Source organism: Cyrtonyx montezumae, unplaced genomic scaffold, assembly GCF_038088225.1.
Source record: "Cyrtonyx montezumae isolate F1298 unplaced genomic scaffold, pur_monq_1.0 scaffold_7, whole genome shotgun sequence".
NCBI lineage: Eukaryota > Metazoa > Chordata > Aves > Galliformes > Odontophoridae > Cyrtonyx > Cyrtonyx montezumae.
The window spans coordinates 35783581-35809884 of NW_027072078.1; the positions used below are offsets into that span (position 1 = coordinate 35783581).

General features: G+C 39.0%; 1 protein-coding gene across 1 annotated transcript in view; it reads right to left on the reverse strand.

Moving 5' to 3' along the window:
• Positions 1-14771, reverse strand: part of LOC136057839 (bromodomain adjacent to zinc finger domain protein 2B) — a 137611-nt gene extending 122840 nt beyond the window's left edge. The window contains exon 1 of the mRNA XM_065750815.1: positions 14755-14771. The gene's annotated coding sequence lies outside the window, so the exon portion shown is untranslated. The remainder of the gene's footprint in view (positions 1-14754) is intronic.
• Between the last annotated feature and the right edge of the window lie 11533 nt (positions 14772-26304).

Consider the following 26304-nt stretch of genomic DNA (forward strand, 5'->3'; position numbering starts at 1 on the left):
CTGAGGCATGCAGTCCGTCCTCATTCTCTTATTAACTTTTTCTATGCAGCCAGAGACTTTTCTTTTTCAGTTCTCCAAGCATAGTGATCCACCTACATAAACATAGTTAAGACTGTCTGATAACAATCTAAGTAAACACCTTCTACAGACATTCCTAATTAGATTTGGTATTATCTACCCCCCTACATCTTGATGAATTTAAACTTGCTTGTTTTAACATTTTTAAATATTTGAAAAAATATTAATAATAATTCTAATACCGGAACAACCACACAAACTGATTTGCAAGTGCTGGAAACCTATATATAAACCATGCAAAGAACAATCTTACTTGTCTATCAGTTCAAGAGGCCACATAAAGGTTAATTTCTGATATATTAATCAGTTCAGTACAGTTACAAATTAAGCTTCTCAGTACTTTTTGCTTTACTCAGATAAAACACTGTCTGTGAAACATGCCAGCTTTGCAGCATCATTTTCTTTTCGCTCAAACGTAAATCAAGTTTAAAAGTAAAAAAGTAATGAACATTATTTTTACTATTCATATTGCTGACCATTTCACACAGCTTGACAAGATGATGTTCCTAGATTGATCTTTTAAGAATTCTCTTTGGAAGATCAAAAGCTGTGCAGTTCATCAAAGCTCTGTCAACACGTTAGAAACTGTTGGGCCATGAATCTTTCCATATCAAGACCTTTCACTGTTATGATGGATGAAAGCAGTGGTGTCAGCAGAAACAAGAAAGCCTACATTATGATCAGGAATTTTAAGCAAGACTCAAGACTTGTGAAAAATGAACTTTTGATAAAGCTCATCTAAAAATGCTCAAAGGTTTTCACATCACTTAATTAGTTTTCGCTAACTATCACTTTCCACAAACATGACGTAATTTTTCTGACTCAGTACTTACAGAGATATAAGCCAAACATAAGTAAAAGGTGTCAGCTATCCTGTTTAACCTACCACGTTTCACTTCCATATATCTGACAGATGAGAATACTGCTGTCAAGGCCATTCTCTAGCCAGTGGCAATATGCTGATTAATAACTCTGATGGCCATGCCAGCACAGATGGAAGAGAAAAGTTCCTCCTCCTCCCGACATCACAATCGGTGGAAGAGAATAACATGAAAAGAAATAAGTTTTTCTTCTAGCAAAACAGTTTTGAGCTGAAGAACGAGAAAAAAAAAAAAAGGATTAGTGCATTAGGATGTGTTTTATTTTCTTCTTCCATTTAAAAACTGCCTGCTATACTAAGACTACATATTTGCAACAGAATCTTATCAACTACAGCAACCAGGGATGGCAGAGGAAGACACTTTTAGCATTCGCATTTCCACTTGCATCTGGTGAAAATACAAAGCAATTCTTTTGAATATTGCACCCTCAAAGCCAAGTCACAAACTAAATTTAATAGGATTTTGTGTTAATCAAGGACACACACAATACTGAACATGTACCATCACAAACACACACACAAATACACAACTGACGGAAAGAGAGAACAATGATGAGAAAGCCAACACAGGGAAAGTAGAAAAAAAAACACCTTCTACATGAACAGCTCAGTATAGAGAGCACATATACAAGGGCTGCTCTAAAAGTAATGCCTCCTATTTTATTAGGACGGCCCACAACATCAGAAGTAGATGTTGGTGGGACAGCAGCAGAGGTTGAACCTTCCTGCCAATATCCCCTTGACATTTTGTTTCTGTGTCTCAGATGGCAGCAGAGGGGCAGTCTCACAAAAACGTGTCTGACATGGAAGCGAGGATAAAGCAAGGGTGTGCAACTGATTTCCTCCATGCAGAAAAAATGACACCCACTGACACTCATCAACACTTGCTGGATGTTTGTGGAGACCAAACAGTGGATGTGAGCACAGGGAAGGACAGGTGGTGCGTTTCAGCAAAGGCTACGGTGGTCACCTCTGCTGGTGCAGATTTTTAGAAGCACGACTTGCAGGCTTTTGTTCAGTACTGGCAAAAACTCACAGCTAATGATGGTGACTATGCTGCAAAATAGTCCTCTGTAGTTGAGAATCTGCTCTATCAAACAGCGTTATCATGCTTTTTGTATCAATAGTAGTTTCCATCAAATTGTAGGCATTACTTTCGGAGCAACTTGTGTGTATGTGCATGCACGTGTGTATATAAGAGCGCACACGTAAAACAATGTGAATATTATTCTTTTTTTTAAAAAAAATGTCAGTTTGGCTACATAAAGGAAATAAAAATGCGTTCTATATGAAAAAGAGGAAGAAATGTGCAGGAACGCAATGAATTCTTTGTATTATTATAAGAACTGTAAGCAGAAGTAGTTTGAATATTTTTTCCTTCATGTATTGTGTGACACAAGAGAGTCAATCTAAATCTAATGCAGAAGTAGTACTGTTGAGGCAGAAAGTCAGATACTGTTGCAATTACTTGCAATTGCTGTCCTGATGTGTGATACATACAGAAAGAACATTTCTCAGATAAAATACATAAGGAGTTACATGACCTGATGTGGGAAGGCCACTGTTATTTAGAGAGCTCAAGAAGAGAAGTCACTAACAGAAAATTTATAAACAAACAAACAACAGAACAGCACATTGGAAACCTTAGCTGGTGGAGGACTAGTAAAACAAGAGAAAACGATCTTCGTCAGAAGCAGCCTCATCTACTGCAATGATCGTACCATTTACTGTGGATCAGTATATAAATGTTAGAGGCACAAGATGGAAAGAAAACCAACAGGAATAGTTCTAACCATAAAAGCACCACAGAAACGAGGAGAAGTCTCACCTACAAACATACGTTTAGAGACGACAAATAATCTATTACACCTCTGTGAGCCCTTACCCAAGATATTATCTTCTTCAGGCACAGAATTTCTATTAGGCACTGGAATATTCTTCTTACAGAGATAATAGCCTCCAACCATCCACAACAACAGGTTCAGCAAACATATGTGCTCTTCAGTGGGCCAACCAACAGAACACACAAACACCACAGAGTACAGCTCTTGTCTTTCCCTTCCAGAACAGAGAACGGCACTTATTTTATGTACTGCACAGAACTTAAATTGTAATATCATACTCCCTCTTCCATAATTCATGAAATCTACTCTCCAGTTCTGTCCACATACTCTGCTGGCTTTATGATGTTACAGAAGAAAAACACTCAAACCCAAGAGCAACAGACTTGTACTGGGAGTTATATTACTAGTTATTTGTTAACGATAAGGTAAATAATAGCAATACATAAAAAATATATATCACAAATATTGATACATTACATTACATGTAAGAAGTTGGTAACAATATAACCCACTTGAGATTCAAGTACTGCACCTTTATTCTCATTTAATAGTGTTTATCAAAATACACGACTTCAAATAACAATGTAAATCGTACTGGCTTATGCCCACTACATTCCAATTAGAACACAGCTCTTCAAAAAAATCACAGTGAAAACGACAAAATAATAGATCAGAATAGGTTCGGTAGTTATATCATCAAAGGCAGTATTACTTTTCAAAATAACCAAATGTATACAAGTGGACTTTTTGGTTTTTTATTACTGAAAGATTGAAACTGTTTGTTTGGATTTTAGTACTTACTTTGTTTCTGAAGATTACTGTCTTACAAAAAAGGTCACTGAGGTTTGTCAACTCACTTCAGCATTGTTAGGAAAAAGAAATATTATCAAACACTCATCTTCCTAATAGCCAAAATCATGGCATGTTTACATGTCACCCTGTGAGTTTTTCATATATGAAGAAATATAGATTGATCATTAGAACCATCAAAAGTGAAGAAACTAGTGAAGACACTTTATCTAATTAAAACAGTGAGTCTGAATTAACATACTACACGTAGGGAAAAATGAAATGTTTCACATGGGTCAGTATGCAACTCATAAATCATATCAGAAGGAATATAAAAGTCTGCATGACAGAAGAACAACAGTATGAACTTCAGTGACTTAGCCTTCGTCTGCCAAAACAGATGGTATGCTTGCTATATGAAGCACAGTTACCTGATTTATCACATGTCACGCTAAGCACAGATGTAAAGATGTGTGACCTAGGAACAGCCACACTGCTGGGTGAAATCTGTTCCCTAGGTTAGCTAATCACCAAACCCTGCTAGAGTTAAGAGTCAGAAATCAGTTAAACTTATACTGGTCTGATGACAACGAACTGCTGTAAGCTAAACACAGCAACCTGTTATTCAGCAATGGTATGACTTCTTCTCCGACAACAACAGCACTCAGTCAGTGTCACACACAAAAAAGCGCCATTTGCAGCGCAAAACCGCAGCCATTTGTGCAGGCTCTCATGTCAGACAACCAGGTCTGACTCTTGCTAATCACATCGACATTTCCCAACTTGGAAGCAAATAATGTATGAACTACCACTCCAGTGAAAACCAGTCCAGCAAATTGAAAAAAGAAAAAAAAAACACCACTACACTTCTGGTAAAAAATTGCTGCAAACATTCTTTTTAAACCCTGTGATTTACATTTACACTTGACTTTAAAGAAAGGAATGCTGCCTTCACCTGTCCATCCACTAACCATCATAACCACATACGATCAGTTTTACACCTTGTTAGACATCCAGACTGCGGATATGAAAAATCATCAGTTCAAAAATAAAACACTCCAGAAAACTATTTACGTGTCCACACTTCATAAAGGTGAGTTTGTGTTTCACACATCATTGCAAGTGTTGTTCTCTTTTGCAAAACCAGAAAGAAAAGACAACAAATTGATGTGATCTGTACTGGCATATCCACGTACGCATACACAAGAATGATTATCAAGGATTTTCACCAAGATCATCTTACTGCTTGTAGTTACATACCTGTCATTCTATTAATGTCACTTAAAAGCAATACATATTTTGCAATTGAAAATCACATCTGGTTCAATTTCTTCTGAAAAAGTAAGCCTTAGTACCTAGTACCCACATACCAAATGCAAAAAGGTTTAATGAAAAAGCCACAGGCAATGAATTAGCAGTTATTTCAGGTTTCTTTATACACATGCTACTTTTGCAGTGCAACAACAACAACAAAAAAAAACCTCCTGTGAGCAAAGTGATGGTCCTTTGTCTTTTCCTGTTGCCCTATTAAGTCCTTCAGCAACCTATTTGGCAAGGACAGCAATCATGGTGGAGCTGCACACGCTAATTGAATGAGTGAGAACACTACTGTGGGCAGAGTTGGAAATGCAGAAATCCTGCCAATTCCTCAGCTGGCAGGCTGAATCCTGCATCCTTTTCAACGCAGGGACTGTAGGAAGTTAGCACTGAACATCTACCCTACTTTCGCTTGTGGCTGAAAATGAACTGCAAACAGAAGTTACTGCATGGAATGGGCTAGCACCCAGACAAACTCAACAGCCAGTGTGACCGTTAAGGTTTTACATGTACTGACAACAAGCACTCAAAGAAGAAACATCCAGTAACCAGAAACACTGCGGAAGCCATTGTTTTGTTTTGTTTTTTTCCCAGAAGCAATTTGTTCATTCACAAAAGGCATTTGAAATCAATCTAGAGCAAATAAAAACTAATCCAAAGTTACCAAGCTAATGAGGACGTGGATCCAAGACAATAAAGTTCAACGATTTTCAAAAAATCTACATTATGTAGAACCAGTATTCCACAGCATTTCATTCTTTAAGTAGTACCACTCTATGCACCACAGTAAGCTTTTTAATTGGGATGGAACCCGACATCTTTAAGAACTACAGTGCAAATACTAGGTACACACTGAAGCCAGCCTTTCTACATATAAAACAATTACAATGCCACATTCGCTGCATAAGCAGACACACATTATTATCTTCCTGTTACCCTCTGACAATGACCTCTGGGAAAGGCTGGGTCTTCTTTGTCTGAAGCAAGGTGCTCAACTTGGCACCTGCCTGGACAAGGGGAAGAAATTAAAGTTAGAGTTTTTCTGACTACAATTACTCAGTGTAAGTGGGGTAAAATGAAAGTACCAGTTAAATAGAATAGCAGAGTGTTGAAATCTGAATTGAATACTTTTTGTTGATAAAAAGTTATCTACCATGTTTGAAGACCAAAAAAAAAAACAATATAAAACAATTTGAATAGCATTAACATTACTAAAACACAGAGCCCGGATACAGACTAATATAAGGCCGAGATGCTGCAAAATAACTCTACACCCATGGCTCTTTAAAAGAGCAACTAGGCCAACGCTTGCTTGTGAAGGTAGGCATACATCTCTGAATGACACTTACATCTAGGGGAAAACTTTATTTCCACATACTGGATTTTCATGAGATCTATTCTATACAGTGTTCAAGTTCTAGCAGACGAAGGCCTCAAATAAGGTACACAAGTAAATAAACAAGTGCCTTTATCTCCTTCACTGAGGCACAACATGAAAGTAAGCATATGCCTTGCAGAAAACCAAAGTTTGCAACCAGTGCTGAGCCAGTACACACATCTCAACATCTGCCTCACATCACACTCATGTAACAGTGCCCTGCACTGGATCAGTTTCACTTAACTTTTCTATGCCCCATTTAGAAACTGTATCTATGAACTGGAGGGGTCGCTTTCCAAATGCATATGAACTAAATATTAACCTACGCTAGTAAGCACACTTCAACAAAATATGTAAGTTAGGCTAACCTTCATAAGACTAATATCCAGAAAGTTCTTTTAAAAATATCATTGGGACATCAAAGCCATATGACCTATCCTAAGAAAACAATTTAAAATAATGAATAAATAAGAACTTGTATTTCAAAACTAGAATCCTATATAATCTTTTAAATTCATAGCATCACTATACCTATTTTTATAAGTTAAATGCATGTACAGAAAGACCAGCCTAACAGTTAAGCCTGACTTGACAGATAACATACTCAGGCTTCTCATAAAAATATACATATTTAAAATCTGTTAATAAGGGTACTGTCATAGCTGGTAACATTCTGAGATACTTTTATTTTTAAAACCTGCATTTCAAAGAGCCATTACCCACAAGCTTTAAGTTTGCGGAGCTCTTACTAAAGCAGTCTGAATTGACCATTATAAAGAAACAAATTTGAAATTTGGCACTGATTTATCTCTTTAAAATTTAAGCAAATTCCTGCAGAAAAAAATACAAATGATTTCTTGACTTATGAATGGCTCAAATTATGTACAGAAACTTGGATGTTTGTACAGATGTTATGTACATAAACTTGGGAGGCTGCTAAAGAATAAGGTTCTGTATACATAAGCTATAACAAACACAAAGATCTACACGTTATCAAACTATGCTAGCACTCAACATACCAGCTCAAAAGACGTATGGAAGCAAGAATTTGTGGCACCCTCTTCCCACAGGAACTAAGAACGTTCAGAAAGAAGACTTTTTTTAGTCTATTTAAAATATATAATTTTCCAGCCACTCAAAAAAGCAAAGTACAGAAAAGTTACTAAAGTAAATACACAAACGAGAGGAAACGGTTCTCTTTATTTCTAACCTGGAAAACCAAATTAAAACAGCAGCAGCAAAATCAACAACACTCACTAACACAGAAACCTTAGCAGCTACCACTAAGTGTGTAACAACATGTAATGCTACACACATCAAAAGAACTGCCATTTGTAATACAGCCATTACTTTTTCCCCCCGAGTGATAATGCTCACTCTTCTTAACGTTCTACTACAAGTTTGCGTATCCTCACATTTTACATTTTTGTTCCTTCCTAAAACACTGGGCTCACAGTGCATACTGCAGCAACTAATTTTAGCAAAATAACTCTGGACAAATGAAAACAACAATAAAAAGAACCAAAGGGCTACAACAGTTGGCTGCCATGTTTTGGAGGCTGCTTTACATAAACAATTAGTATTTAAGACATGACTGCTACCCCTTATATTTCGCTTCTCCAAAGCTCAACAGTTTATCATTTTATTCAGCATTTTGTTGAATTAAATATTTAATATTGAGGCTGTTCTATTTTGCACGTTTATCTAAAACCAAAGGCCTCTGTGACAACCGCATCCAGATTTCAAATGCAGGTACACGGAATTAAAAATTTAAAAAAAAATGCAACTCGAGCACAGCCTCCATATGTAATTGGAATGGTTTTTAATAGCTTGCAAATGACAATGTGTTTGCTATAACCAGCTGTTCTTAAATTATGAATATGCAAGCTATTCATGTTAAAGCCAAATCCCAGCACTATTCCTGCAAAGAAATCCCAAAAGTTTTTGGTTGTTCTACATGTTCTGTTAAGGACACAAATAGCAGTAAGCTTCAGAACAAATACGACCAAACTATTGGCATTTCATGCATTAAGTCCATTATCACAGCAGGGGCTGTCAATTTCTGGAACTTTCCTACAACAGCTAAGGCAATATGGAGATCAAAACGTAAGTAAGGAAAATTAAAAAGAAAAAAGAAGAACATGTCTGCAGCATAAACAAGGTCCCTCTGCTAACGCTTTTTCGCTTCAGCCATTCACACTGTTGGCTCTGACCTACCAGAAGGCTTGTACCAAGCTTCAAGCATTTAAAAACATCAATCATAAAAAACAAAGACAGGACATTGAATTATACAGTATTAACCTCCAGGGTTTGCATATAAAGACCTAAGATTTATTTATGTCCCAGCACGTTAAGAGCTTCAGTACACCGTTCTTTACACCAAACTGGCTGCCAATTTGATGAACCTCTCTGCCCTCAGCAGGAGTGCAGCGTCTGTGATTAATGAGTATGTGCTTGTGTAAAAGTATAGGAACAGAAAATGGGGCAAAATCCACACAACTATTTCTATACACACCGGATGGGTCACTGCAATAACCATCAGCAAAGCAAGATGCAATAAGCAACTTCTCTTACAAGAAAACACTGAGGGACGGCTGTGGCTGTGGGAATTTTTGCTGATAATATTTAAATACCACACAACAACCATTGCTCTAGAATAATAAACAGCATACTGCATTTTGCCAGATACTTAAAACAATCTTTCAGCATTAAAAAAAAAAACAACTTGTCAATACAAACTGATTATGTAATAAAGTCACGATCAGAAGTTGGTAGCTTCATATCCAAGGCGAAAGAAAAAACACTACCCTAGAGGATTAGAAGTTCTGGCTTCACATCCAACTTGGAATCTTGATAGGGACTCCAACTCAAGAGCAGCTAGGCAGTGAATATTTTGTACTACTACACATCTAACAAACATTCTGAAGAAAATCTACTTTACATTTCCTCTATTTCTAATAACACACTGGAAGGCTCTTCTATTATTCTTAACTCAAAAAATTGCCCCTTGTAACAACTCCAGAGCAAAAGTTCAGTGTGAGAGTCTAAGAAGATGAAACTGTCCAACAGTCACTACGTGTTTTCCAGATCTACCATCTTTGCCAAGGTTTTATTCTGTGAACTACCCAAGACTAGCTCTTAACATCAGAATCCCATTGCTTCCAATGGGACCGTTCACAATACTAACTCATCAGGTAGATAATATTCTTAGATGGTGCCTTAACATGTATAGTACTTTGAGTATGAAAAGTTTATGCAATGCCCCTCCCCCCTCAAGGGGGTTGTTAAATCTCTGCAAGCTCTTTTTGCAAACTACCAAGGCTTAACACATTCAGCTCTTCACAATGCCTGACCTAAATCAAGTCGGAAAAACAGAAAGTCACGCGTCCTTCACACTTGGAAAACAAGACACTCAGGAGGCCCTGATGCCACAAGTAGGAAGGCAATGGGAGAGAACTTAAGGAAGCGGTAACAGTCATCATCCTTCTGAAAAAACTTGAAACAGATACTGACTTGCCTGGTCTGTGTTTCTTGCTAGTGCTCACTTGCAGAGATTACATCTGAGATATCCCCTGATATTAGGTGAGGTTTAAAATTTGTTCCTTCTTCGATATTTGACTTTTCTCCGCTGATATAAAAAAAACACCCACAGAAAGAAAACATTTCATTAGCAACTATGTAAAATGCATAGATTAATTATGTTAAAGTAAGGAGAGAAAAACCCTGCATCCTCCTTTACTTATTACTATATCAAAAAACTGAAAACATGCACAACATCTCCTTACTGAGTGTTTTCTTCATCCGATGGTCTCATTAAATGCGAACTGGGCAATAAAATTACTCTTTTTTAAAGAAATAAAATTGACATTGTAAACTTAGGTAATTTTGTTTTGTTTTCAGTATCAAATTTTAAGAGTACACAATTTTTGCTCTTTAATCTCTATTTATTTGCCAAAAATGGCTCAAAACTGGGGTGTTTATATAACTATAAATTCAGTGGCAGTAGAGAAGTAAAAAAGTAAAAATTCAGCTACTATGAGCTGAATCCAGTGTGCTGACTGGATAAGATTTTTATTTCGTCTGTTAATCACACATTTTCAAGGTAAAATTGGAAAATGCATTACCTTCCCTGACCATTCTGAAGAGACTGTATGAAAATACAATCCCAAATTTTAAATGCTCCGTGCTAACTTCAGTACAGGAGCAGCATTGCTCTTTACAGTTAACAAACCATGCATTTCAGTTTTCAAAGTATCTAACAGAGAAAGTACAGATCAGCCATGAAGATGCTCTTTCACTTCTACAGTCAACTTCTAAAAGCTCATTCCCCCCCAACAGAGCCCCACCCCGTGTAACTGAGAAATGAACACACTCCTTACCTTCACAGAAGTACTCAGACCAGAACCAGTAACTCACCTCTTGCTTACTACTTCTGTAAAACCAAGTAGGTACGTTTTGAAGGATGGGAAGGAGGATTTGCTTCTTCTACTCTAATATCAAACAGCCTTGTTTACATTCCTAGATCCCAAGAACTCCAAAATCCCTACCAATAACATCAAAGACAAATGATCAAGAATTACCCTACCACTGCACACTGAAAACACAACAAACTAATTTTTAATCTAAAATGTAACAGTAAAACAAATTAAAAAATTTTAACCATACCTTCTTTCACAGAAGAAGACACTGAATTCACCTGTTCTGGTGAGGTGAGAAAGAAAAACTACACCTACATTTCAGGTTCTGCACAATGTTATCCTCACCACTAATAGAAGACTTCTTTAAACAGGCTGACTGACTTACATTCCATTCTGTCAGTGTTCAGGATACTTCAGAGTAAATAACTTAACAATGACAAAAAAACCACTGCCTTCCCAGATGCCCATGTCAGGATCTCTTCTGACGGCGACCTAAGACCACAAAGTAGCTTAGAACATGGCACAGCATGGCACATTATTGGACGTGCGGCAGTAAAACAGAAACAAACCAAAAAGCTGAACCACGCTGTGGAGAAAACTGACTTGGGAAATCTTCATCGCATCAAATTAGCTAAATGATGAAAATAGGGAGTACTACTCTTCCATAATCATCTATTAGAGTAACATCATCTTGTTTGTGAAACAAAACAAAAACTTTTCTGCATTATTACAGTACACCTTTATCTTACATCTCTATTACAGGATACAGCCTCGGATCTCTGACAAAAACAGCCAGGTTCTGGGATGTTAATTGTTTTTTTTTTTTTTTACTCCTACCTAGCACCAAGAAGAAAGTAAAAAGGTCTTTAAAGAAACCTGTTTTGTGTCCCTAATACATCAGTGAAGTAACTTGAACTGTGGGATCCCCTTACTCTATCGGTGTGTGTAGGAAAGTGCATTTTTGGTAGTGCAATCTATACCTCCCCATGACTCCAATCTTAGTTCCAAATATGGCATATGCCACTGTAATACCATAAAACTAAAAGCAGTCAAGCACCTCCTCACCCTTACTTCAGGAAGGAGGCAAAGCACAAACTTGCCCTTTGCAGCTGTGATATTCCACTTCTTGTAGGAACACAAAAAGTAGCAAGGAAGACTTGAACAATTGCAGTTCAAGCAGCTAGTGACTGTTCTGTTTCAATTCAGTGACAACACTAATGGCTTCTCAGCAGCTCCATGAAATCAACCAGCTGTCAAGTTGATGCATCAAAAGGAACAGTTATGCACTTCCATAAGAAAAAGCAACACATCAGGATGTTTTCTAAAACATCTGCTCCTTCACACTGCAGATCGGTAATAAACATGCAAACAAAGAAACAGGCAACAGGACCAGAAAAGAAAGATTTCCATTAATTCCTCATTTAAGTTTTCTGTGTGTCACAAACACACGCCAGTCTTTCAGCAAATTCTCCTTACCATAAGGTCAGTATAATGAGCAAATAATCATACCACAACGCCTAACCATGGCTAACTTCTTACACAGTATAAAAATATTGTAAACTTACCCTTTAAAGAGCTGTCTTTGTTTATTTTCATAAACATCTTTCTCCCAAAATTTAAAACATTCATATTATTTTTTCCCTAACCCTGTTCAAATAATTTTGCAATGCATTTCTGATACACTGTTTTACAAGAATGAGTCTTAAAAGCATTTTTCTTTGTGAATACAAAACTGTAAATAAATGAGTACAGCAGTATTTAGTGTTGTTTTTTTTTTTAATAAAAGATAAATACCAACAGAGCAATTCCAGTCAATTAGCGATACACATTAGCCACAAAACTCTTTTGTGCCACTCAGAACTGACTTTGAGCCACTCTTGAGACAGGTGCACTGCCTGATACTTTAATGCAGTCTATTGCTTTTGCAGCACTTCAGTACAAATGCATGCACGGTTTACTACAGGTATGAGACACCAAATACAGTAACTATCATTGTCTGAAACTGCTTATCCTCTGTTGCTCACCATTTGTAATCTGCCAAATCTTCTAAGACCTCAGCTGCATGTATAATTTAGAACCATCTGTTCTATGAGCTCTTAACTACTTAAACATTTCATCTACCTGAGGTACGCGCATAGCTGGCGAACAGTCGATTCCGTCACGCTTTCTAATGCATTTAAAAAACCCTACACACAGCAAGGCAATCTGACACTTACTCCAACACAAACCTCAGGATACTTTACACATATATTTCAATACTGACTTTATTAGAAAAAGTCTTGATGTACTAACCTATTGCTTTCTATGTTAACAGCTACCAGCATTTTTTCCAACCTTGAGGACAAAGGAAATGCAAACTAAATGCAGACAGTTTCACGTTCTCATTAGCGCAGCTGCAAATATGCAGCAAGTAAAAAGATTGGAGGAAAAAGAATGGAACAACAGAACTTTACCTGAAGTAGGCGTTCCTTACCAACTGCCCAATGCTGTTCTAAGTCTTACCATGTGACTAGAGAAACTTTTAAGAAGACGTTAAGGCGTTACTGAGAAGTAAATTACAAGAACAGTGCCTTTCGTTGCTTCCCTTCCCACAGCAGCTTACACAGAACTGAGAACCAGTACTAAAAAAGATTCGTTTAAATAAACGAATTAACACGATAAGTACACAGCACCCCCATTAGATAGCGTTGCCAACAAGGGAGAGGGGGAGAAGGAGAAAAAGGGCAGAAAGACTTCCCAAGAGAAACTCTTTCACAATATGCTTAAAGCGTTGCTCCCAAGTACGCCCCAAAGACGCGCCAGACAAAAGAGGGACAGCTGCGCATTTCCATTACTCCCATGTGCTTCAGCCAAAATAGAAACTGTTTACTCCACAGGGGAAGGTTCCGGACCAAGTTTTCCACGGATAACCCCACAGCAGGTAACTGCTTCAGGTTACTGAAGTAACTGCATCAGGTACACGCAAATAACACATTTCTCCGAATAGTTTTTTATTTCGGATAAGAACTACGAGTAAAAATAAAAAAGGGTGGGCGGGGGGGATCGAGGGCACGACGGAACAACGCAAAAGCGCGAGTATTTCTCCGCTCGTTAGCAGGCAGCGTACACCGCTCCCGCCTCTCCCCGAGAACACAGCCAGGAACCCGCGCCGGTTCCCGGCGCGACGGGTGACCGCTCCGAGGAGAGCGCACGCTCGTGGAAAAAATCCCCTTAAACTTAACATGACGTCACCGTCCATCTAACATTTCCTAAACTTTGAGTCAGATCCAAAAAGACTTTCCGGATTGCCACTTATTCCCCATACAGAAGACGGAGAGACTTGGGAATACAAATTTGCCCAAGATGGCGAAAGGCTCGTTGTTTGGAGGGCAGGAAAAATGGAGGAGATCGTAACATACACAAAGGGATAAATTTCAGGCACCCGGCCGGGGCCGCCCGGCCCCCTCCGCGAGGAGCAGAGCACGCACAAAAGACGACGGCGGAGGCTCCGCGCGCCGCCGCTCCCGGCCCGGCCCGCAACCGCCGCCCCCGAGGCGCGGCGCCGGGGCACCAACGGCCGCTCACCCGCGGCGGCAGCGCGGGGCTCCGCGGAGGCCCCACTCGACCGCGCGGCGCCTCCTTCACCGCGGCCTTGTGCTCACGAGCCACTCCGCTCCGCGCCCCGCCAGGCTCGGGCCGCCCCGAGCTGACAGCCGCGCCGACCGGGGACAGCGAGGAGGGCAGAGCGGGGGAGGGGGCAGCGCCGCAACGAAGGGCCGCCGTTCCGGGAGGCCGCCGGCGGAGCCGCGAGCGGGGCGGCCCAGGACCGGGCTCGGACTCGAGGCCGCCGGTAAAGTTTAAACTCGCGCGGGACCGCGGCCGCCCCGTCCCGAAGCGCCGCGCTGCGCCCCGACCGCCGGCGCCGGGCCCGGACCCCACACAACAAAGGGACGGCCCCGCACCGGCGGCGGAGCGGCGGCCGCGGTCGGAGGCCCGACTCGGTGCCGGGCTGCCCCGGAGCCGCCCCCTCAGCTTCGCGCCCCCGCCCCATGCGGACCGCGCTCCGCTTACCTCACGGCCGGCGGAGCTCTGCCGCTGCCCGGGCGCCGGTGCGCGTGCCGGAAGGCGGCCCCTGCCCGACGCTCCCGGGAGCCTCGCGCAGCCCCGGGAAGGGGCGGGGGCGCGCGCGGGGGCGCGCAGTGCCGCCGCTCCGGGCGAGGCCGCTCCCTGCTCGCGGTTGGTGCGGCTCCGCCGGCCCAGAGTGACGTCAGCGACGCCGCTCCGCTCCGCCGCAATCAAAGTTGTTGCTAACACGCCGGGAAGAAGAGAGAGTCGCGCCTCTCGTTCCAGCCTCGGAAGACCGCGGCCCGCGGGCGTGAGCTGCGGCTTAAGGGCTGCCCGCCGGCCCCGCTCCGCGCCGTCGTTTTGTGCGTGCGGGAAAAGTTCGCGCGGTGCGCTCCTCCCGCCCGCGGCCACGGAGCGCGGCCGCAGCGCTCTCGTTCCCGGGTGGATCTCCGTCGCGTGGAGCGTTCGCACCCCGCGTGCCCGGGGTCGCTGCTTCACTGCACGTAATTTCGGGTAGGAAAATAAAAGAAAATAGCGGCGAAGGTGCTTTGCTACAACGGCCGTCGTCTGGCGCGGGAAGGCGACCCGTATTCCCAAGAGGACATTTTCAAGAAAGCGAGCAGATCAGAGATCCCAGCGGATGCGAAGGCCAACTTCTGTACTTCACGAGGACGGGATAAATTCCAGCAGAACCAGCGAAGCGAGGCAGGGCGTGAAGTCACCGCGATGCGGAAGCGCTGAGGTTTACGGGCTGCCGGCACGGGCACTAAAAAATAATAATAATAATAACAGGGAGGGGGGATGGAAGGAGGCTGCCCGAGCCAACCTCTGCATGGCGACTGCACAACGGGTCGGGGCTGCGCTGAGCGGCAGCAGCCCTTCGTGTTTCCCACATGGTGTCTTCTTTTTTCCTCTTGGCATCGTCCCAAACTCAGCCAGGGCTGAAGTACGCTTCAGGAGCCGAGGAACTGCTCTGTGTAACCGTAACAGCTGACATGTAAGATTACACCGCAGCGCGGTGAACACCCGAGTCAGCTCAGGACGAACTACGTAAAACTGCATCTACAAAACTCAGAAATACGTTCGCTTCCCTTACCTAGTTACACTCATTTTTAAATCAGCGTTATTTCTAAATAAAGCTGATCTCAGCATAAAGAAAAACGTGCCAGCAGAAAGATGCCATTGTTTTCTGTTTCCTCTTGAGCCACTGTGGCTGTGATTTTAATTGTGGTGGAGGATCTTCATTAGTATTAACACACGGGTAGACTTCATAAAGCTGCTTCATTAGCGGGAGAAAAAAAAAAAAAAAAAAAAAAAGCTTGGAAGCCGTGCTCTTTTTGCATGCAACGAGAATGTCAGCCTTACCTCGGTCATTTGTAACATAATAAGTGCAAGCACAATGATTGCAATGCGGGAACGCTGGGGGAAGGGCAAAAATGCTGCATAATACGAATACAAGAAAAGAAAGCTGCTCATTATACAGTAAAATGTGTGCTAAAAATTAGTGAAGATGACGTCTCATGAGACTCACGCTAAATGAATTAATGTGCTGATATGTTTTTAATTATTATTTTTGTACCAGCTTATTTCATTCCCAGGATTCGCATCAGGCAGCAAAGGCTTGCTAGCATTTATTGATTTTTTTTTCATCTGCTGCATTCCCGGAATACAGATTTTTAATCATTTTACTGCACCACACTCAGTAATTTCATTAAAAACTGGAACCTTCCATCTTCAGAAAGGCATTTAATTTCAATGACACACAATTTCTCTTAGTGGCAAACTGTCTCAACAGTAAAAACTGGCCTAAGGTTCAAATGCATAATTTAGTCCTGAGTTCTCCATGCTCTGCGTTCCTTTGAAGCTATAATTTGACTAACTACCTAATAACTGTAATAAGGACAATGATTTCCTTATAATATGTCATTAACCCATATTTAATGAACTTGAAGGCCAAGCTCTGTATGTGTTTGGGTCAGTACCTCACTAACCTCAAAATTTACTAATAATGTTCCTAGGAGAAAAAAAATTGTGGGATAAGAACGAGTATATTCCTATGCTCATAATAAATATCTGTTTTGATCAAGACAATAATATTGTCACTAACATAACAGGATAAGAGGAAACAAGATCTGGATTTAGATAACTCACTATCAAATGTACTGCCTCATGTATGTATTTACCATATCTGCCTGTAACACTTCAAGTAAATTCTATTACCTACTCTTACTGCCACTACTCTAAGCAACCACTCTAAATATATATTTTTTCCTATCTGTAAGCCAAACTACATAGTATCTTGTGAGAAACAGAGGTGCATATGTTTGGATAGCGTTATGAAATCCTTGTTTTCTGTAACGCTCAGCAGGACGGAATTTAATCTGCTTGAATGCAGGACCACAGACCTCAAAACATACTAACGTTCACAAAGTTCAGTCAGTCACCCAGATTAAAATCACTGGGATGTATTTGATGTCAAAATCAAATATATTAATAATATCACTAATCGCACTAAATATTAATTTTTACTTCAGAAAACAATTTAAAATGACTTTTGGGTCACTACAGAGTATTTTTCAATCTACAATAAAGTATGTTTTAGAAACATTGTTTTTCCACTGATCGCAAATAGGTCAGATTTAATACTGCAAGACATTTTAATAAGGTTTTGAAATTCTATTATCAGTATTTTTTTAGTAAGATTATTTGTAGGAAATTGTTGCTAGAGGATGCATCTGATGAATGCCAACTGATTCGCTATTAGATCTGAAGTGTTTCTGGAGTCCTAATTTTCTGTTTTCTCTCTGACTATATCAAAGCTGCGATTCTCAATTTAAAAAAAATGCAAATTCAAATTGCGTCATGTATACTATGTTTAAAAAAAAAATTAAAAAAAAGGTTTCTTGTTTCTTTTGATTTCTAAGATGAATTAATTGCAAATGTAGTTAGCCTCCACATTTTTCTTAGGCCTCCAGTGTGTGTCTTAAATATAAACACCCAGTAAGGATATTGTTTTGTAGTTTCATTTGTCTGTTCTTATGCTTACCAACCTTATTAATATTTATTCAATAGTTTCATCCAGCAATGCATACATAAACTAACTAAACATAACTAAATAAACTAACTAACATACATAACTGGTGAACTGGGAGAAAACAGAAATAAAGCAAGTTCCATATCTACAGTCATAACCGTTCAGGTTTGCGTGATTATACTCATCTCACTAGGGCTGCCAGTGTGCTGAAAGATCAGCACATACATAAACATCAGGAAGGACAAGCCCAAAATTCCTACAGGGCTGTGCAGGTGGAGTTTGCTGTTACCATCTCCCCAAAAGCAAAATGGTTTCAGAGGTTCCTCTCCACTCCTGTTCACAGCTCTGCAGCAAAAGTTTACAGCCCTCCGCTGGTGACCATGCAGATGTTGGTCCATCCATGCTAAGATCAGTGAGCAAAGGAAAAGTCTGCATAAGAATTTGCACATTCTGACTCTGTAAAATATCCTATTCCAGTCAGACCTCACAAAAGAAAAAGTCTCTGTAAGGCTATGTGGTACTCACAAGAGGTTAGAAACTGCACTGTTATGCTTCCACTAACAGATGTCCTGCAGTACCGTTCACAAAGCATGTATTTTTGTTATAAAATATGTTGCAACAGATTTGACAAACAGGATCAGTAGATAAATACTTCAAAAAAAAAAACCAAACAGTTTTTGAAAGGTAAGGATGACTTACCATTTCTCTGATGAAGGACAGAAGTATTTAACATTCAACAAATGACACTGAATTAAAAAGCAAAGGTCTATTTTCATTAAAAGCTTAAAAAGTCATTCCTCTTTGATAGTCCAACAGTGTTTTAAAACTTTACATTCAGAACTTCTAAAAGCGTCATCCAGTTACAAGCATATCCTTTTTGCTCATCTTACTGTGTTTAGGAGGTTTGTTCTCATTGTAGATACTTTTGGCACCACGGAGGTCTCACCTCCAAGAGCCCTCACTCTCTGAGGGCTATCTATACAGGTTCAAGTGTCCAAATATACCTGACTTTACACTCTTACATCCCTGGTTTTATTATGTTACCCTAGTGCAGTCAAGGAGGATCTACCTCTCAATACTACAATGAAAGAGGTTAGAATGACAGAAACCTTCTGGAATCTTTAAAAGCACAAACAACGTTATATAATACATGAAACAACTGTGAAAAATTTGCAACTGGATTGATATGTTCATCACTTTAAGTTGTTTCCATTAAGAAATGCTGTTCAATTGTAGGAAATGGGTGTGTAGGTAGCTTTTGTAAAGCATTGCAAAGTTGCTGAGGCAAATAAATCCACAGAACAGCTGTAAATATTTGCAAAGATTATAGGTTTGAGGTCACGTGGACCGAACAAGGCCAAAATAAGAAATTCCAAAGGATCTAGATTGCAACTTAACACATATTATCAAAGCCCAAAAGTCTTTCCTAATGAGCTTCTGCATCAGCCCTATGTAACCAAACACACTTATTAAAAATTATATCACACATCTTACTGTGAATGAGAGAAAAGTTCACAATTTTATCAAGGGCTCATCTATTAAAGACTATCTCTGCACTTCTAAGATAGAGAAGTGCATGACTTCTTCCTCTCAAATTCATTTTAGTGCTTTCATGTATTTCAGTCTTAACTTCAGTTACCTCAGAATCTTCCATGTCTTCTCACCTGCAAGGTCCAAGTCTGAATGAAGTGTTTCTGTAGATGTATTTCACCAGTAACCACAAGAAACATCAGTTCATTCTAAACAATTACACTGCTAACCTTCTAAAAGTAGATTTAGAAAAATACAATCTTCAGTGTCTCCTCTATACTAGTATTGTCTTTCCAGTTAGTTAAAATATAGAGCTCTGCTTTGTACTCTGACCCAATGGTTTTCATTCTAAGAACTGGAGCACTTTCAGCTTCAAGTTGCTTAAATGTAATTCTAAATCCTGAAATGTTTCTATCTGACTCCAAAAAAACACCATCTCTACCAATAGTAATGTCAGCAACTAAGGCACTGACAAAGTCTTTTAGCGTGACAGCTCCCACTGTGCTAGTAACGTATTTGCAAAGTGAAGTTACCAAAAGAAATACATAAAACAAACAAAAAAAAATTAGCATTTCTTTTTCCTTCTTTCTTTCAGATCCAGCCCATTTATCTTCTTCCCAAAAGTCAGATGTGCATTGGTTTTTGTTCTGTTTAAGCTGTTTAATTATCTGTAGCATTTCCATTTCCCAATGTAACTCTGTTAAATAGCTTGGTTAGTTTTCTTGATCTAAAGCTCTCTTTGTTCTGGACCAAAATCAAAGCCACATTTTCTCTGACCAAAGCAGCATTTTCCTCTTTTCCTGTTGTTTAAGCACAAGGGATCAAAACAGCCCACCTCAAAATTTAGTGTGAATCTGCAGTAATTATACCCACAAGTAAAAAGAAATGCTTTCAGGAGAGTACCACAGCTATTACATAGCAGACATCAAAACTACACAATTGTTCAGGACAGGAAGTGATGGCATCTCTCATTAAACTAAAACTAAACAGGAAATAACTTTACGCAATTAGCCAACTTGAAATCTGGCCAGGTCACAGCAATTAAGAACTCTTACAAAAGTTCATCTCGCTCTATGTTAGTTGGCTATGAACTTAATTTCAAAGCAGAGTACATTCAGTATTGCGTATGACATATGGTATGCACCGAAAGAATGTGTACACGTACAAACTGACAAAATAAGTTTCACTTGAGCTACTAAAGGTATGTTAGCTTAAGGTTGAAGGTTTAAATATTTTGTTTATAACATATGTTGTAGTTGCCTACCTTTAAAGTCACACTAACTAATCTTTACAATTTTAAAATACAATGCAGAATTTCTTTTCAACGCTTTCCAGTACTGTGATAGAAATACAACTGTAATTGTATATAATTTCTTAAACAGACGTAAATTGACCAATTTTGATTTTAGATCTCTGGTTTGGACAAAACTTTTAGCTTTGAGTCACAAACTGTGTTTGTTTACACAGTTCAGATTATTAGGCTTCTAGCTTCTCTAAGTGTGTACTAATTGTGTTTGCGAGTAATGTTGCTAAAGACATTATAAACAAATTTTATATTTTAAAAACTTGGTGATGTACTCATAAAATAAAAAATATGCATGACACAAACCAGTAACTGCAAGAAAGTTAACCTGGTGAATAAACTGAATTACGTTACTAAGAACATGTCCATAAAGAGGGGAAAAAAAAAAAACAGAGGCTAAGACACATATTCATCTAAGAAACACATGTAATTTGACCAAATTAATACCTAATATCTTTCATTACAAAATTTGCTACTAATTACATCTCAGAAAGAGATTTAACTAAACCTGATATTTCATCACTTCAAATAACTTGACTGATTCAATTAAATATGGCAGATATAATATCTGGCAAAGTAATTTAAGAGAAAGTATCCAATGCATCAAAGTGCTTTGACTCATCTACTTAGCCATTGGGATAATGACTTTTCCAAATAAATCATTAAGTGAAAGAAATACAGAAGACATGGGTCTGATTTCCAACAACCAATTAATATATTTAATTTTCCTGTATATCACAAATACTATTCTTGACAAGAAAAATAGATTCAAAGATAAAAGAAACATCCTTAGAAGTTACACTTTATTTTTCATTGCCTCACAATCAATAATTTCTAAAATCTATAAACTGCTAATAATGGCATTCTCTTTATAGATTAGGATAGAGGTAGATAAGATGTGAAATCGCAATCTTGTGGTTCTAAGTCCCCCTAAGTTCTACCTCCAAACAGCAGACAGAAACATTTCAGGAATTGATCCATAGTAAATTTAGTTGCATATGTCATTAAGGAATTAGATCTAAGAGCCAGAAATTGTTTCATAGAACATAACTTACAAGAACTCTGTAAGCATTCAATATAAGCTTCTTCAATATAATACTACGGTGATGAATTTTTTTGTCTGTTTGTCCTATCACTACTCAGCAAGGAATTCTTGCTAATCTATTGTTTCTTAATTTGACCACATTTTCTGCATGATCAGTTTGATTTCTCAACACTTCATGTTCATTTAGAAGCCTCAGAACCAACATGCATGGCACATTTCAGCCTAAACACAGATGAAACTTCTTTCAGGACTACAGATAATTGAACTACACATTTAGAACTTGAATATTTTTCATGTCTTTCACTGCCCTGTATTTCAAATATCTATAGCCATTTTTAATGTGAAAGCAAGCAAAGAAAGGATCATTTCCTCACTAGTGAAAATTTAGAATACTATATTCTTTATATTCTTTTTTTATATCCTTTTTTGAGTAGATACCATTTTGTCTTCTAATTATAGATGTGGGGAGTTTCCTTAAGCAAACAATCATAATAACAAGCTACTTAATTTCACAACAAAGTAACAGCCTGGCACAAACATGCAGATAACAAAAAGCTTCCAATCTCAACCTTCCTGCTCCCACCTCCCTTCTCTCTCTCAGAATACACCTACTTCCTTTGCCACGCGTTAAAACTGCACATTCATTACTGTGCCCTACAGAGGGCTTTCAGCAAAGCTCAGTGACAAAACCTCACCCAAATTACTTGCTGGCATGGTGAAGCAATGTATTCTGGGGGTTCTGAAAATATGTGTAAAAATCTTCCTTTGTGGAGAGAGGGCATGGTATTTGAAATTACAGACTACAATAGAATTGTTTGCAAATTAAGTACATTATTGTTCTTAATTAAGTATGCAAATCTGAGCTTACAGAAGTTACCAGTGTGGACTCCTTCAACGCTTCTCAAAACATTATTATTTAACAGAAACAGAAAAAAGATTTTTATTTAAAAAATATTTCAATTCTTGGATTTCAACATAGAATCTTATTTACCAAATATAAATTAATACGGCTGTATGATAAAAAGTCACATTAGTTCATAAACTGCCAAAGTTAGAAATAATCTCTATGGTTGGCCCAGCATTTTGTCAGCCTAAATACACCAGATTCAACTTCATCTTCTGATGTATCTCAACCACTCATGAAGAAAATAATAAGCAGGGCAGCTCCTCCAGCTGGCCACCCCAACGCCAGGCCTCACACTACCTCAGCCTCACCACTTGGTTCCAGCACATAATACCAGGATCACCACAGAAGGCCAAGGGGCAGGGTGAGCACAGACCAGCCAAGCTCCCTGCTGACTGGCCACCCAGTTATGCCCACAGGAGGCTGTCCAGGCTTCGTTTAAAACTCCCTCAGCCGGGCGAGTGGTGCTGGCTGTGCATGGAAAGGCAAAGCCAGCCCTGTCCTGCTCCACCTGCATGCCATGGAACACTCTGGCCTCTCACACTCATCATTTAACCATAGTTCTGCTTGATGTTGGATTTCGCTGGTATAAGATTGCTAGCAGATGACCTCATACACAGATAGTTGATTACACAATCAGACGTCCTCACCTACTCACTCACTGGCAAGGATTTTTTTTTAAATAGAGTGTTCTCCCAACTTAGGTTCCTTTATTTAAGAGGTGCACAGGTGTTAAGTAGAGCAACGCTTTCAAATGAGTCAATTTATGTACAAAAAAAAGTGTTGGGAACAGTAAATTAAGTGTTTAGGGCAAAAATCCATGAACATATAGAATAGGAAACTACATATTTGCATTCAGAGAAATAAAGGCAGACAGCTGAGGAAAGGAGCAGCCATCAACACAGTGCTTAGATGGAACACAAAAAAAACACAGATGTTTTGCTGCCATATGAAAAAAATGTTAATACTGCAAAGTCAGACTGAGAGTTCAGAAACAAACAGAATTAAAGCTGCACATGTGACGGTAGCTTGGCTTCCTTGTGCACACGAGCTTACCAATCTGGGGTAGCTCAGTGGGAGCCGGACACAAGGAACACTGTTGTCTGCTGAATTCCAGAGTCTTTGCTGCAGGTGCTGGAGAACAGAATTAACGAAGTACTGAGCACTTGGTGCTTAAGTAAAACAAACACCTCACAGGAGAACATACTTCTATCTTTGACATGAAGTATGTTTTCTTTAGGTGTTCAGATACAGTCAGTAACTAATCTTCATTACCTAAATATGCAGTTTGAGTACCTGGTTTCCTGAATTACAGAGTACTCGCAACTGAAATCGACCAAAATTTAGAGCTTTTATTCAAGCAAAGATCAAAGAGGTACAGAGTCAGCCCTTTTGAGAACGTATCTCCATTGCAGTCTGTCCATCAGACCTGGGCACATCCACTCCTGTGGTTTCACAACAAATCTCTACCAAATAATTAGCATTAATGTAAATGTTTATATTACACCAATATAAAACACAACTGGTCTTACACAATTATTCCCTTTTCAAGTTTGAAGTAAGGTCATAAACAGCAAATGGCAGAGGAGCTGAAAGTGGACTTAACTGGAAAGGCAGCAGGAGGCAGCTGTGTGCAAGGATAAAGGCAGAAGGCAGGAAAAATGAGAGCATTTCTGGGAGCAATGACTTTCTGACATTAATTATCAGAATTGAACAGAGACATACCAGGAAGATCTTGGTGTTTCACAGAATCACAGAGATTGGAAGAGACCTGAAGAGACAATCAAGTCCAACCCCCCTTTTGAAACAGGTACCCTACAACATATCACACAGGTAGGTGTCCAGTTGGACCTTGGATATCTCCATAGGAAACTCCACAACCTCTCTGGGCAACCTGTTCCAGTGCTCTGTCACATTTACCATGAAGAAGTTCTTTGCTCATACATGCTAATTTGCCACCTTACCCAGTTTCTTACTCTAAGGGACGCACCAATCTTGAGAATGGAAGACACGGTGTTTAAGCATCATCCAGCTCTCATGGATCCCCTTATCTTCAAACACTCCAGACCATGGGATGCCTCCAAGTAGGTCTTTGAAGAAGTCAAATGTTTGAAGAACAACTTCAAAATACTAGGGAAAAAAAAACAAACAGCTTAGGATTCTGAGAAGTAATCTATATCAATATTCATTTGAAATAAAATTTCAGTATTGTCTCTGATTAGTCTGAAAGATTTGCTTTGACTTAGTGTACTCACACCAAAAGACTGTCTCAGTATTTAAAACGAAGCAAAATATTGTTTTTATACAGGACTCAGGTATAACACTTTTTGGGCAGTCTTCTAGATGAAGCAAATGATTACCGCTCATGCATTGTTTAACTGCTTTAGAAATACCTCATTTCAAGTAAGTAAACACTGAGAAGGTAATCGGTTCCTGATATGTTTTGCTAGATCCTTTGTGGATGCATGTAGTCAACTGCAGACTCCTCCATGAATCCATACATTGCTCTTTGTACTTCTTTATTGCAGAGGATGGCAGGAGATGTTAATTTAAAATATTTTATTAACACATCATATGTAAGTAGTAAATATAGGAAAATTCCTCTAAATAATACAACTCTTTCCATGATTTTTTTGCACTATTACTTCTTCCATTAGCTTTATTCCCACTTTCTGTTCTTGTTCTTTACCTTGACAGTAATCACAATTTCTGTTTATTTCAGTCTTAGGCAGAAAACAGATATTCAGATTCTCGTAAGGCTCCTGATAATATGCCAAATAAATGGGTGCTTGTGAGTCCAAGGCTTTGAATTTACACTCTAGCTGGGCTGTAGGCACTTTTGAAAATCCTGTGTGTCTTCAGATGGTCCTGGACTTGTGGAAGTCCAGAACTAATGCCTAAATATTTTTTTTTATAAGATTGCTGGGAGGGGGTGATACAAAATTTCATTTCTCCTATTCTGGCAAAGGTGGTTTTCCTTTTCCTTTCCCTTTCCCTTTTCTTCTTCCTACATCTTTTCCCCCTTGGTAAATATTTGTATTCAGGACCATATTCAAAGTTAACTGCATATATTTGTTTTGGATAATTGCTTAGATGATTGTTTATCACAAAGTAAATGTTATACTTAACTACTATTTTGGAGCTGACAATGATAAATGAAGGCTGATTCTTCTAACGCAGTACTGTATTTATATTCAGCTCTCACTTGCAGCTCATAGGCTTTGGTGAACATGGAAATAAAATACCGTGTTCTCTTTTTCCCCCCATTCTCTCTTCATTTGAAGATGTCAGTCATGCTTATTTATTAAGATAAACAATACTTTCTTATTTGATATCAAATAAAAGATGTAGCGTGATTCCACTAATTTCATGAATGTATCTTAAATGTTGAGAACGTAGTATTTCTTTAAATATTTATTCTTCATCTTATTAAGTGACAGCAAGGCTGAGGATAAGTGACACCTTCTGCACAACACATATTCTAAATTGAATAGTATTATTATCACAGTAACTTCAATACAATGGCATGAGGATATTATAAATCAGCACAGAAAACAGAAGTAGTTACTGTAATTTTTTAATTATTATAATTTTCTTTTTTTTTCTTTTTTTTTTTAGATTTTTATTTCTGCTCTCTGGTGCTGGATTCAAGTTTGGGTTTTTAACTTCACAGGCAAGCAGTAATCCATAATTAAATTCATTCTTCTGCAAATGCAAACATTTTCCTTACTGAATCTACA